Source organism: Miscanthus floridulus, chromosome 19, assembly GCF_019320115.1.
Source record: "Miscanthus floridulus cultivar M001 chromosome 19, ASM1932011v1, whole genome shotgun sequence".
NCBI classification, from domain to species: Eukaryota; Viridiplantae; Streptophyta; class Magnoliopsida; order Poales; family Poaceae; genus Miscanthus; species Miscanthus floridulus.
This window is the reverse complement of record NC_089598.1, coordinates 106998584-107009714: the sequence shown is the minus strand read 5'-3', so window position 1 is coordinate 107009714 and position 11131 is coordinate 106998584. Positions and strand designations below refer to the sequence as shown.

At 48.5% G+C, this 11131-nt stretch overlaps 1 pseudogene; it reads right to left on the bottom strand.

The window, feature by feature from the left end:
* Positions 1-240: 240 nt before the first annotated feature.
* LOC136526571 (uncharacterized) lies at positions 241-9941 on the bottom strand (annotated as a pseudogene).
* Positions 9942-11131: the final 1190 nt, after the last annotated feature.

Genomic DNA, 11131 nt, shown 5'->3' with positions numbered 1-11131 from the left:
TTAAATACTACAAGTGCCGTTATTATGGAAGGGGGGAGTACTAGACACCGTGATAGATTAATACACAAAGTACAGTCACAACAATTTAACCAAGCATGAACAATTACAATTACAACAATGTAGACAAGCATAGAGCCATAGACACAGTTGCAACAATGTAGCCAAACATAAACAATAGCATAATTTAACCCAGAGCAGAGCTCATCAAAAACTATAAGTACATTTTATAACTATGGTTGCTCAGTCTTCATCAGCATTGCAAGGCGCAAGAACATTAAATTTCAACGAGGGGGGAACTTTCCCCTCAATCCATGCTCTGATAACCAGGAGAGCATTCTAGGAGTCCCTGATGATATTCTTGGTCAATGGTGGACATTTGCTAATTTCGTGATCAGAGCACCTAGGGAAAAAAAACCCAAGTGGTGTCCAACGTAAGGCAGTCAAGTGATGTAGCATACTCAAAAATATAGCATGTTAGCTCAACCAAGCTCTTTGCAGAGCAGAAACCACTGATCTTCACACTCTTAAGGTTGCTGTGGCGGGTTCCCATGATCTGATTATGGGGCGAAGGCTCTCCAACAAACAGATCATGCTTCATCCGTAATTGTGTTACCTGAAGATGAAAAGCCAATATGGAGAAATTACTGGGCCCCATAGTTACTATATGCCATTCCAGGATTAACAATGACTTACACCCAACAGTAGAGTCTCCAAGGACGGTGCAGCATCAAAAAAAGAAACCGCAGAGAAACAACCATAATATGGGGAAAATACCCCTTCAGAAAGAGTAATACTCAAATACTTGAGATGGAGGAATGTTTTTGACACCAGTGGTGTATTAGGCACCTGCAAAAAGATTTCTCAGATTCCAAGATTAAAACCACAGTTCTAATAAGCACATACCTACCCTATAATCACCTTAGGGTTCAATACAAACCTTTTTTTTTAGAGTTTAAGGGCCATGCCCCAGCCTTAGCATTAACCAAGACAAAAATGTTTACAGCATTTATCCAGTTTAACAAAGAACACAGCTCATCATCGAGCGCTAACAAAGCACACACCAACCCCACCATTACATGAGCCAAGCAGATTTGAATTCAGCCAAGCTAAGCCACTTGTTATCACACGTTTTTCCAACCAACTCTTCACAGCTGACGACATGATCCTTCGTTCCTTCACATCCTCCGGGAGGGCATGGTGGTGCCAATCATGTGCATACTTGAAGAGGTACCTCTTCCAGTCCTGCTCTACCTGGGACTGTTAGTTAAGTCTTGTGCCTGTAAGTTAGATAGGCTTGCATGTTTACTTTCTGTTATGCATGCGCACGAGCACCGTCATTCTGTGGTCGCCGTGCGTGTAGGGGAAGTGGCCGAGAATAGCTCGCCATGTTCCGAGTGATCAGGAGTGGGCGACGTCGCACGCGTGGGGATGGACGCGCTACCAGGCGACGTGCAGTCGGCCTCCGAGAGCTCTGCTCTCTCTGTATTTTTCATACAATAAAAGGAGAACTCAAGATTAGAAAACGCTGCGCTTTTGGCAGCACCAAATTCTCGTGTCCTTCGTTCCAAGTGTTTGCGTGTGTGGGTGTGCAGTTCATCTTCTCCGGCGAGACTGAGAGTTCACCGGCGTCGTTCATCGCCGCCCCGGGCCTAGCAGGGACATCCAGGCAGCAGATGAGGCCTTATTGCCATATTCCTCAGCTTCTCCAGTTTCAGATTGTACTCCAGGAGTTTTTCCTTGGGACAGAGCAGTCTCCAATTCTGGATCATATTGACAACGTGCTGGATAAGAATTTTCATATCCTTCCAAAGACAGCCCTGAAAACATAGACTATTTCTCAGCTTCCAAATCCCCCACAAGGTAGCAGCACAAAACATATTATCCACTAGGAATTTCTTATTACTTTGCCACATGACTCCAATAGATTCAAAAGATCTACCTATATTTCTGCCAATCACCTCAGCAAGACAAACCCACAATTGAGTTGCAACCACACAATCAAAAAAGAGGTGATGTACAGATTCAGCTTCTACACAAAACAGACAAGACTCTTCTACTTTCCTTCTTAAACTTAGGTTATCTCTTGTTAACAACTTGTTTTTGGACAAAAGCCAAAGAAAGAAATGTACTCTAGGGGGAATTTTCAGATTCCAAACAGCAGGTACATGGACTGGTAAAATACCTCTAAAATTGACTATCTTATATAAAGACTGAGAAGAATATATCCCATTAGAAGTGAACCTCCATATCAAAGCATCATCATCATTACTAAACGAAATAGTAGAAGCTAGTTGTACAACTTCTAACCAAAGATACATTAACCTATTGTCCACACATCTTCTGAAAGTACACTTGAGATTAACACCATCCCACAAATTAGCTACTGTATCAGACTTTTCATTAACTAAAATGTACAACTCCCAGTATTGGATAGCTAAGCTGGAGGGTCGTTCAATACAAACCTCATAGTCTGAAGCTAAGGAAAGAGATTTAAGATTTGGAACGATGGATGGAAGCTTGGCACGAGCAAAGGAGATAGTGCAGTTCATGCTCAGCATCATGTCCTTCAGTTGCAATGATGATTCTCCAAGTGAGAATTTTCCTTGGAATTCTGATAAATGAAAACTGCATATATTTGGAGCTTTGCTCTCTATCACTTTCAGCTTCTCACATGCAAACACCCTGAGATACCTGAGACGCTGTAGGAGGCAAGGTATCTCCAAGCAAACTATCCTATGGCATCCATGTAATTCCAATCGCTCCAAAGCGGATGAACTAGAGAAGAGGCACCCTAGCTCATTCCCTGTAATATGCACGTCACGCAGATGCAGACTAGTCAGGTTTTTCAAGCAATCTATCCTGACTGTGGTACTGAAGGCGCACCAAACAAGCTTTAGATGCTGAATCGAGTTTCCTCTCCCATTAGATAAAAGGGAGCACGGGAAACTGTACTTCGCCTTTCTTGAAAGGGTACCCTTCTTGAAAACAGATCTAGGGTGAGTTCTTCAAGCTCTGGTGTAATAGCAATCTCAAGCCAATTATTAAGATAAGAATAAGTGTCAGCTTTATAATCACAGAAATCTATCTTGAGAGTCTTCAAGCCAATGCCTGAACGGTTTTTTCAGAATCTGGTCAACTATGCTGTTGAAATCCTTTGCAATTTCATCCTTTCCATGAAAATTCTTATCCAAGCCTAGTGTTTTCCAGCTGATGGTAATGTCAGGGCGACACCTCCAGGAACTTAGAAAGGCACGAGACACACAGGCAGCATCTTGCAGTGGCATCAGGAAACGTATATGACGCCATATGTCCTGCATATAGGTGTGGAAAAGTTAATGTTTGAATTGCAAACAGCAAGAAGGCAAAAAAGGAGAGTAACATGTAACCATAGGTGCACTGTGCTAGATTGCACAATAGTCAATGCAATGCAGAGATCAATAGTGTACTAATACTACATTCACTGCGATAAGTAGGTTGATCATTGTATAAAGGTCACTATATCATTTTCACTAACAGCCTATTAATGTCTTTACAAAGAGTAAAGGTTAGCAATTACAAAGTGTATTCCTGAAGCATGAGCAGTTAACTGTCATGTGAAGTATCAAAATATGAAAAAGTGCAAGAGGTGTCCCGGATTGGACAGCGCAGAGAATCTCCAGGCCAAGATCAGGCCTAAGCTTCTTTTTGGCAGAAGTTGGTATGCTGTTTAGATTTGTTAGGCTTCAGTTAGGCTAGCTATTTGGTCTAGCAGATTGGTTTAGCTTGGATACGAGGATAGGAAGGTTGTTGGGGAATGTCAGCAATATATAAACTGATGTCTGAAAAACAATACATCGATCTGTCTTCCCACTCTCCTACCGCCTGCCCCGTGAGGTCAATGGCCAAAACAATGTCAACATTGCCTGACTACAATCTACATCATCATCCTCCCTTAAACATCCCTTCCCATGATATTTCTAGTTGAGCCCCCACGGCTACGTGCCCCAGGAGGCGCCGTGTGGTGGACAATGTGCTCTCAACGCCGCATCAGAGCAGCAGGCTCACAGCCAAGAGCAGATGTAGGGCACCCAACCCAACGGTGCAGGCACAGAACGTGTTGATGGCCAAGTGGGAAGAACGCCCGCAGCAACCGGCTGCACAGACTGGAGCGGACGGCGAGTTCGATGAGTACCTGGCCCTGTTTGGTGGGCCCCTCTCGGAGTCCAAGCGGGAAGCGATCAGGATGCTGTTCCCGGCCGGTTGTGAGATCGATGGCATCCAGCTTGTCGAGGGGGTCGAGCTTGAGGTCTAGGCAACCTCTGCATCCTTGTCGCCAATTGTTGTCCATGTCGAACGAAAACATCTTCGTCTGGAATGTCCGAGGCCTCAATGGTCACGCGCGGCGCAACGTCGTTAGGGACTTGATCGTCCAGGAGAGGGTGTCGCTCGTTTGCTTGCAGGAGACTAAGCTCTCCAATGCCTGCAGCCAACTTGCTTCTGAATGCCAGGAACATCATTTGAGTATGCCTTGTTGCCTGCTGTGAATACCGCCGGTGGAGTTCTCCTCAGCTGGAGGACGGACGCCTAGTCGGCGTCGCATGTGTCTCTGCAGTCACACTCGGTAAGTACCAAAATCGCCAGTCGCTCTGATCCCAGGCTGGCCTGGTGGATCACGGTCGTTTACGGGCCGCTGGATGCTAATGCCCAACATGCTTTTCTTAACGAGCTCGCGGCTCTCCGCTCCTCACTGCTGGGTTCCTGGCTCCTTTGCGGGGACTTCAACATGATCTACCGCGTGGCGGATAAGAACAACGACCGCCTTGATCGCCGGTGTATGCGCCGCTTCGGGCGTTTTCTAGGAGCGGTGGCGGCCAAGGAGTTACACCTCAACGGCCGCCTGCTCACATGGACTAACAAGCGCCTGCACCCAACGCTCGAGCGCATTGACCGCGCTTTCGCTTCGGTGGATTGGTTGGAACTATACCCGAACCACCAGTTGCGAGCGCTCTCGTCAGACTGTTCGAACCACGCACCCCTTCTCCTGCGCAGGGATGTCGTTCCCTAGGCGCGCAAGCGCTTCCGGTTCGAGTCCTTCTAGACAAATCTGCCTGGGTTCCTCGACGTCGTCGCCTCGGCATGGGAACCGACCTTGCTTCATGCAGACGCATTCCGTATCATGGACTACAAACTCAGGAACGTCGCGCGCGCGCTGAAAAGTTGGAGTACGCACAAAATCGGGAGCATCAGGCTGCAGCTAGCCATTGCACGCGAGGTCATCTTGCGTTTGGACTGCGCGCAAGACCTGCGACCCCTGTCGACTGAGGAGATTGCGATGAGAAAGGACATGAAATGCAAATGCCTTGGCCTCGTGTCCCTCACAAGAACAATCGCCAGGCAGCGCTCCAGATTGATGTTCCTAGCCAAAGGGGACGCCAACACGAGGTTTTTCCATCTTCAGGCTTGCCACCGCAGTCGAAAGAACCACATCACCTCGCTCAGGGTCCAGGGGCATGACCTTGCCCTCAATGAGCAGATGGCGGACGTAGTGTATGACCACTACAACGGCCTGCTCGACACTCCGTTCCATCGAGCGGCCACTGTGAATTTCGACAACCTGGGTCTCACCTAGCACGATTTATCCATGTTGGACGTCTGCTTCTCTGAGTTCGAGATCTAGGCGACCATCTCGGAGTTGCTGTTGGACAAAGCTCCAGGGGCCGGACGGCTTCACCGGGCTGTTCTACAAAGTAGATTGGCCGATCATCAAACAAGACGTCGTCAACGCAATCAACGCGTTCTGGTCGTTGGACAGACGCAGCTTCAATTTAATCAACGATGCCTTCATGATTCTCCTCAAAAAGAAGAATGAAGCCCAGGAGATCAGAGACTACCGCTCGATCAGCCTAATGCATAGCTTTGGAAAGCTTATTGCCAAATGTCTTGCCCGTCAGCTTGCTTTGGTGCTCAATGATCTGGTGCATCCCTGTTAGAGCGCGTTCATCCAGGGATGGTCCATACATGATAATTTCCACGCCGTTCACCTGACCTGCAAGACCTTGCACCAGAAGAAGCGTAGTTGCCTCCTCCTCAAGATCGATATTGCGAAAGCCTTCGACTCCGTCTGTTGGCCTTTCCTTTTGGAGGTCCTACAACGGCTCGGCTTCAGTCAGCGGTGGAGGGACTGGATGTCTATCCTCCTTGGATCGGCTAGCACCAAGGTCCTCCTCAATGGCAGACCGGGCAACCGCATCTGCCATGCCAGAGGCTTGCGGCAAGGTGACCCCTTGTCCCCGATGTTGTTCGTCCTAGCTATGGAGGTGCTTGGCGGACTCATCCGGTGGGCTAAGTCCTAGTCGATCTTCTCACCTCTCCGGTGCGCCACGGTGCGTTCACGGGTGTCGCTATACGCAAACGACGTCATCATGTTCATTATGCCAGAGGTGAACGACATCGTCCCCATCAAAACCATCCTGCAGATCTTCGGCGATGCGTCGGGTTTGTACACAAACCTGGACAAGTGTGTCGCCAACCCGATTGCCTGTTCACAGGAGGAGCTTCAACTGGTTGAGAACATGCTATCCTACACAATCGGAGCCTTTCCGTGCAAGTACTTGGGCATCCCTCTCTCTACTCGCAAGCTGCGCCGGAGTGAGGAGCAATTCCTCATTGACGCTGTCGCGACGCGTATTCCGCTCTGGAAAGGTCATCTCATGAACACTGCGGGCAGGGTGGCGTTGACACAGGCAACGCTCTCGGCCATCCCGGTGCACGTCTCCATTGCCGTGTGCCTGTCGCCATGGGCGGTCGACCGCATCGATAAGCTACGTCGATCGTTCATCTGGACTGGGTCGGCCACAGTGAGCGCGGGCATGTGTCACGTGGCGTGGGAGGTGGTTTGCATGCCCAAGGAGCTCGGTGGTCTCGGCATCATCGACCTGTGAAGGTTCGCTCTAGCTCTCAGACTGCGCTGGGATTAGGTGCGAAAGGTTGACCCGAACAGAACTTGGATCGACCTTCCGTCGTCGTCAGACAAGGCCACGCGTGCCCTCTTTCGTGCAGCAACCATGACGGTGGTCGAAGACAGGAGCTCAACGCTGTTCTAGCAAGACTCCTGGATTCATGGGTGCTGTGTTGACCAAATTGCGCCTGCGGTGTTCGCCTCAGTCCCCTAGGCAAAGGCGAGGATACGGTCTGTGGCGTCGGGTCTAGCTGATCACGCTTGGGTGTCCGACATAACTGGGGCACAAACTGTTCAGGTCTTCCTCCAGTACCTGGACCTCTGGGAGCGGGTTCGCGGTGTCCAGCTCATGCCGGGGGTTTCGGACTCCGTCATCTGGCGTTGGTCCGCTGACCACAAGTACTCTGCGGCGTCGGTGTATGGTGCGATGTTCATCGGATCAACCTCGCCATTCGGTGCTAAGTTGATTTGGGAGAGAGCGCACCGCCCAAGGTCAGGTTCTTCTTCTGGTTGGATCTGCATCGTCGTTGCTGGACCACGAATCAGCGGATGCGACATGGGCTGCAGGACAATGACACTTGCATCATGTGTCTTCAAGCCTCCGAGACTCTGGATCATATCCTGCTGGGTTGTGTCACCCTTCCTCTGGTGGACCTGAGCTAGGCGTAGGGTGCCTCGAGGCAGCAGGAAGGGCTTTGATTCGCTCGTCATGCTAACCTGATGGGTGCTTTGGAAGGAACACAACACACGGACTTTCAGGAATGAAGCCAAGGACGCTCGCGAGCTGTGTTTGGAGATCCTACAGGAGGCCGCCTTGTGGTTGCGAGCCGGGTATTCGACCCTGTCGTCGCTCAGTTCATTCATGTAATTAGTCTCTTGTGTGGTCGCTGCCGGCTTCCTCTAGTTTTTCGTTTGCCACTCTGTTTGTGCAGCTCATCGGAGCAACCTTTGGTTACCTTCGGTCGACGCTGGCGTTGTTTGTTTGGATATTCTCTTTTTCCTCTTAATGAAATACGTGCTACAGTGCACTTCGCGAAAAAAATATTAACAATATTGGGTTCAACATTGCATGACCATCTACACCATCCTCCTCCCTTAACACATCCCTTCCCATGATATTAACAAATATTGGGTTCAACATGGCATGACTACAACCTACACCATCCTCCTCCCTTAAACATCCCTTCCCATGATATTAACAATATTGGGTTATGTGATATTTGTCCCAGCCAAGATGCATCTGTTTGCGCTTGCTAGAAAAAGGCGTGAGAAGCAAACAAGCAGAAATAAACACTGACATTTTAAATCAGATAAAAAGAGTGCACCGAATATTCAAACAGCCTGAGCAACCTACAAGTGCAACAATCTCCAGAAGATTCTGTAGCTAAAGTGCAGGATGCAATATATATACCTTGGTAAATACTATGTTGCTTTGAAAAAAAAAAGGTCCACATAACCCAAAGATCATTGTGCAAGTGAAGAGACAAGGCTGAGCTGGATTATTTACTGTTCATGATGTAAAACACTATTTATGCTAAAAATGTTGTGAGAGAAAAACATTGTTTTAGCTGAAAAAATAAGCCGAACAAGCCGGCTTAAAGTGTAGCCGAACACTGCCACAAGTTGTCCCTGTCATCCGGGGCCGAAACGATGGGGGGAACAGGATGATCTTGGATACAGGCCAATAGGGCAACACAGACTGGGCATAGAAGTAGAGGCACAATGTGTGTTGCAGAGAAGCTTGGGTGGATGTACCATAACAGTGAAGGGTGAAGGCATTGTGTAGGCTAAGTGTAGAGGTCTTCAGACTACTTGAGTGGTTCTGCTCGGAAGTCGTATCAGTAATAGCTTGAACAAAGCAAGAGTATGAATGCAGTAGGACCATTGGAGATTGCAGAGATAAAAGATAAGATTCATCAGCTGGTAGGTTCTACTTAGACAGCATAAGTCCACCTATTTGTGACCTATGCCCACATGTGGGGCCTTTATCCTCTCTGCCTATTCTTGATTCCCCACCCAGCCAACTACATACAAACACTTATGTATAGTCAGTAAAGTTATTCAACATGTTCCAATATACAGAATCATTTTCCTTGGCCAATTTATGGGACTTTGATAATCTGCATTTTACCACATACCTCTGGCAGGTCTGGCCCAGAATATCTCCTCCTTTTGCGACCTTGAGGACTACCATCTTGTTGGCAGCTGGAATCCTTTCCATTAGCTAGCGAAGCAACTTTCGCATCTGTAATGCAACACATTCCAGTTTTGACAAGTAAATAGTAAAGACGCTAATACAAAATAAATGCAAGATCAAGCACATGGACTCCCCATAAAGATGCAATTAGTTTGTTAGAAAAAAATGTTACGCAATAAAACTGATAAGCTTATACCACATGACTAGTGTCAGTATAAGAAAAGAACTTCAATTGACCTATGTACTTACGCAAGGTATTACAATCTTCACCCACATCAAGTCCATTTAATCCAACAGAGAATTGTTGTGGGGCCCAACCACCAGTGACATAGATTCCCCCACCCAACACCCTTTGTTCATCCCTCATAGTCTATACTCTAATCTAATCTTTCTGCCACACTAAGGCATTGGCACCCAATACTGTTCTTTTGTGCAAGCATATGATGGCTAATGTCATATCATCCATAAGATATTACTACAGAAAATCGATGACTAAACCAAAGTTTCTTTATCTTGGAATTTCTGTAACAGGAATTTCTGTGGGGCGAACTGCAGGCGGGCACATTATCCACGTCACACGTTAACCTGTGAACCGTCGGATCGAGCCAACTCGTCACCTCCGGCACGCGGGCAAGCTGTCGGGTGCCTGGTGCCTGGTGGCAGCACTTCACCGTGGCAGGCCACAGCCTCCAATGTCGCATGATGCCATGCAGAGTGTCTGGCCGCTGGCCACTGAAGAGATCGGCTCCAGCCCCCAGATCGATGCCCACTGTGAGCCTAGAGCCCTAGGCCCTCCCACGCCATCATCCTGGCTCAGAAGGAACGCTAGCTCTATGCTCAGGGGTCTATTTGGTTTCAAATAAATCACCTACGTATAAGTTAAAAAGTGAAATAAATGACTGATTTTGTTAAACACTACCAACTTATAAGTCATCCTGCTTATAAGAAATAAGCTGGTTCACCCCTGCTTAAAACTTATAAGTCACCCTTTTCCGCGTGGAGCCCACACCTTTCACTTAACAGACATGAGCTTATAAGTCATCTACAACCAAACAGATATGACTTATAAGTCATTAACTTTCAGTCACTTGACTTATAGAAACCAAACCGGACCTTAATTAACGCAGACCGACCCCATCAGCGTGGTAGAGAGGCCCTGTCCCTGACCTCGGTCACCCCTACGCGTTATCATCAGAGAGATGGACCATCTTGAGCCGAGCCATGCTCCCCCCTGCCACAGAGTAAAGCCTGTTCGTTTGGCTGTGGCTTGTCGTAAACGATCGTAAATTTTCAGCCAGAACAATATTTTTCTCTTACACAAACCAACCAATAGTACTTCTTCACGAACCAACAACAACGATACAAACCAACCAATCCAACAGCCTGACCTCGGTCGCGCGCGAACCATGCCTCCACATGGACGTTACCTCTACGCACTGGTCTGCTCTCATAGCAGATGGCTACACGCCTATGCCCACACCAGTACATGGCTAAGTCTGTTCTGTGCACTCCAGGTACAATCACAGAACGGGCAGCCGGCAGGCCCAAAGCCACCTGCCATCCCCAAGCCGAATGGGACAGCTGTTTCTGGAGAAAATTCCCTCGTTGTCACTAAAAATTATAATACTTTCTTCGTTGCCATCAAAATTTCCCAATTTCCCTCACAGCCATCAAATTAATTTTGTGTGACTGCCACTTCGGTTAAAACATACTAAGTTATTGTCGCTGACAGCTGGGTCCCACTTTTTACCTCTGTTACATCGCGTGACCCGTCGCCGTGCGCTCGCAGCCGCAGCGCGACGCACTCGCCGTCCCCGTCCCCGCCGTCGCTCCGCTCTCTTGCCTCCTCGTCGCGCAGGGCTGGAGCGAGCGCGCAAGCAGCAGTGCGCGGCGGTGGCGCGCGCCGCGCGCTATGGAAGGTGGAGGAGCTGGAGGCAGCCCGCCATTGCGCCGCGGAGCTAGAGGCCGGCGGCGAAGAAAATGCCTCGGTTGAGTCC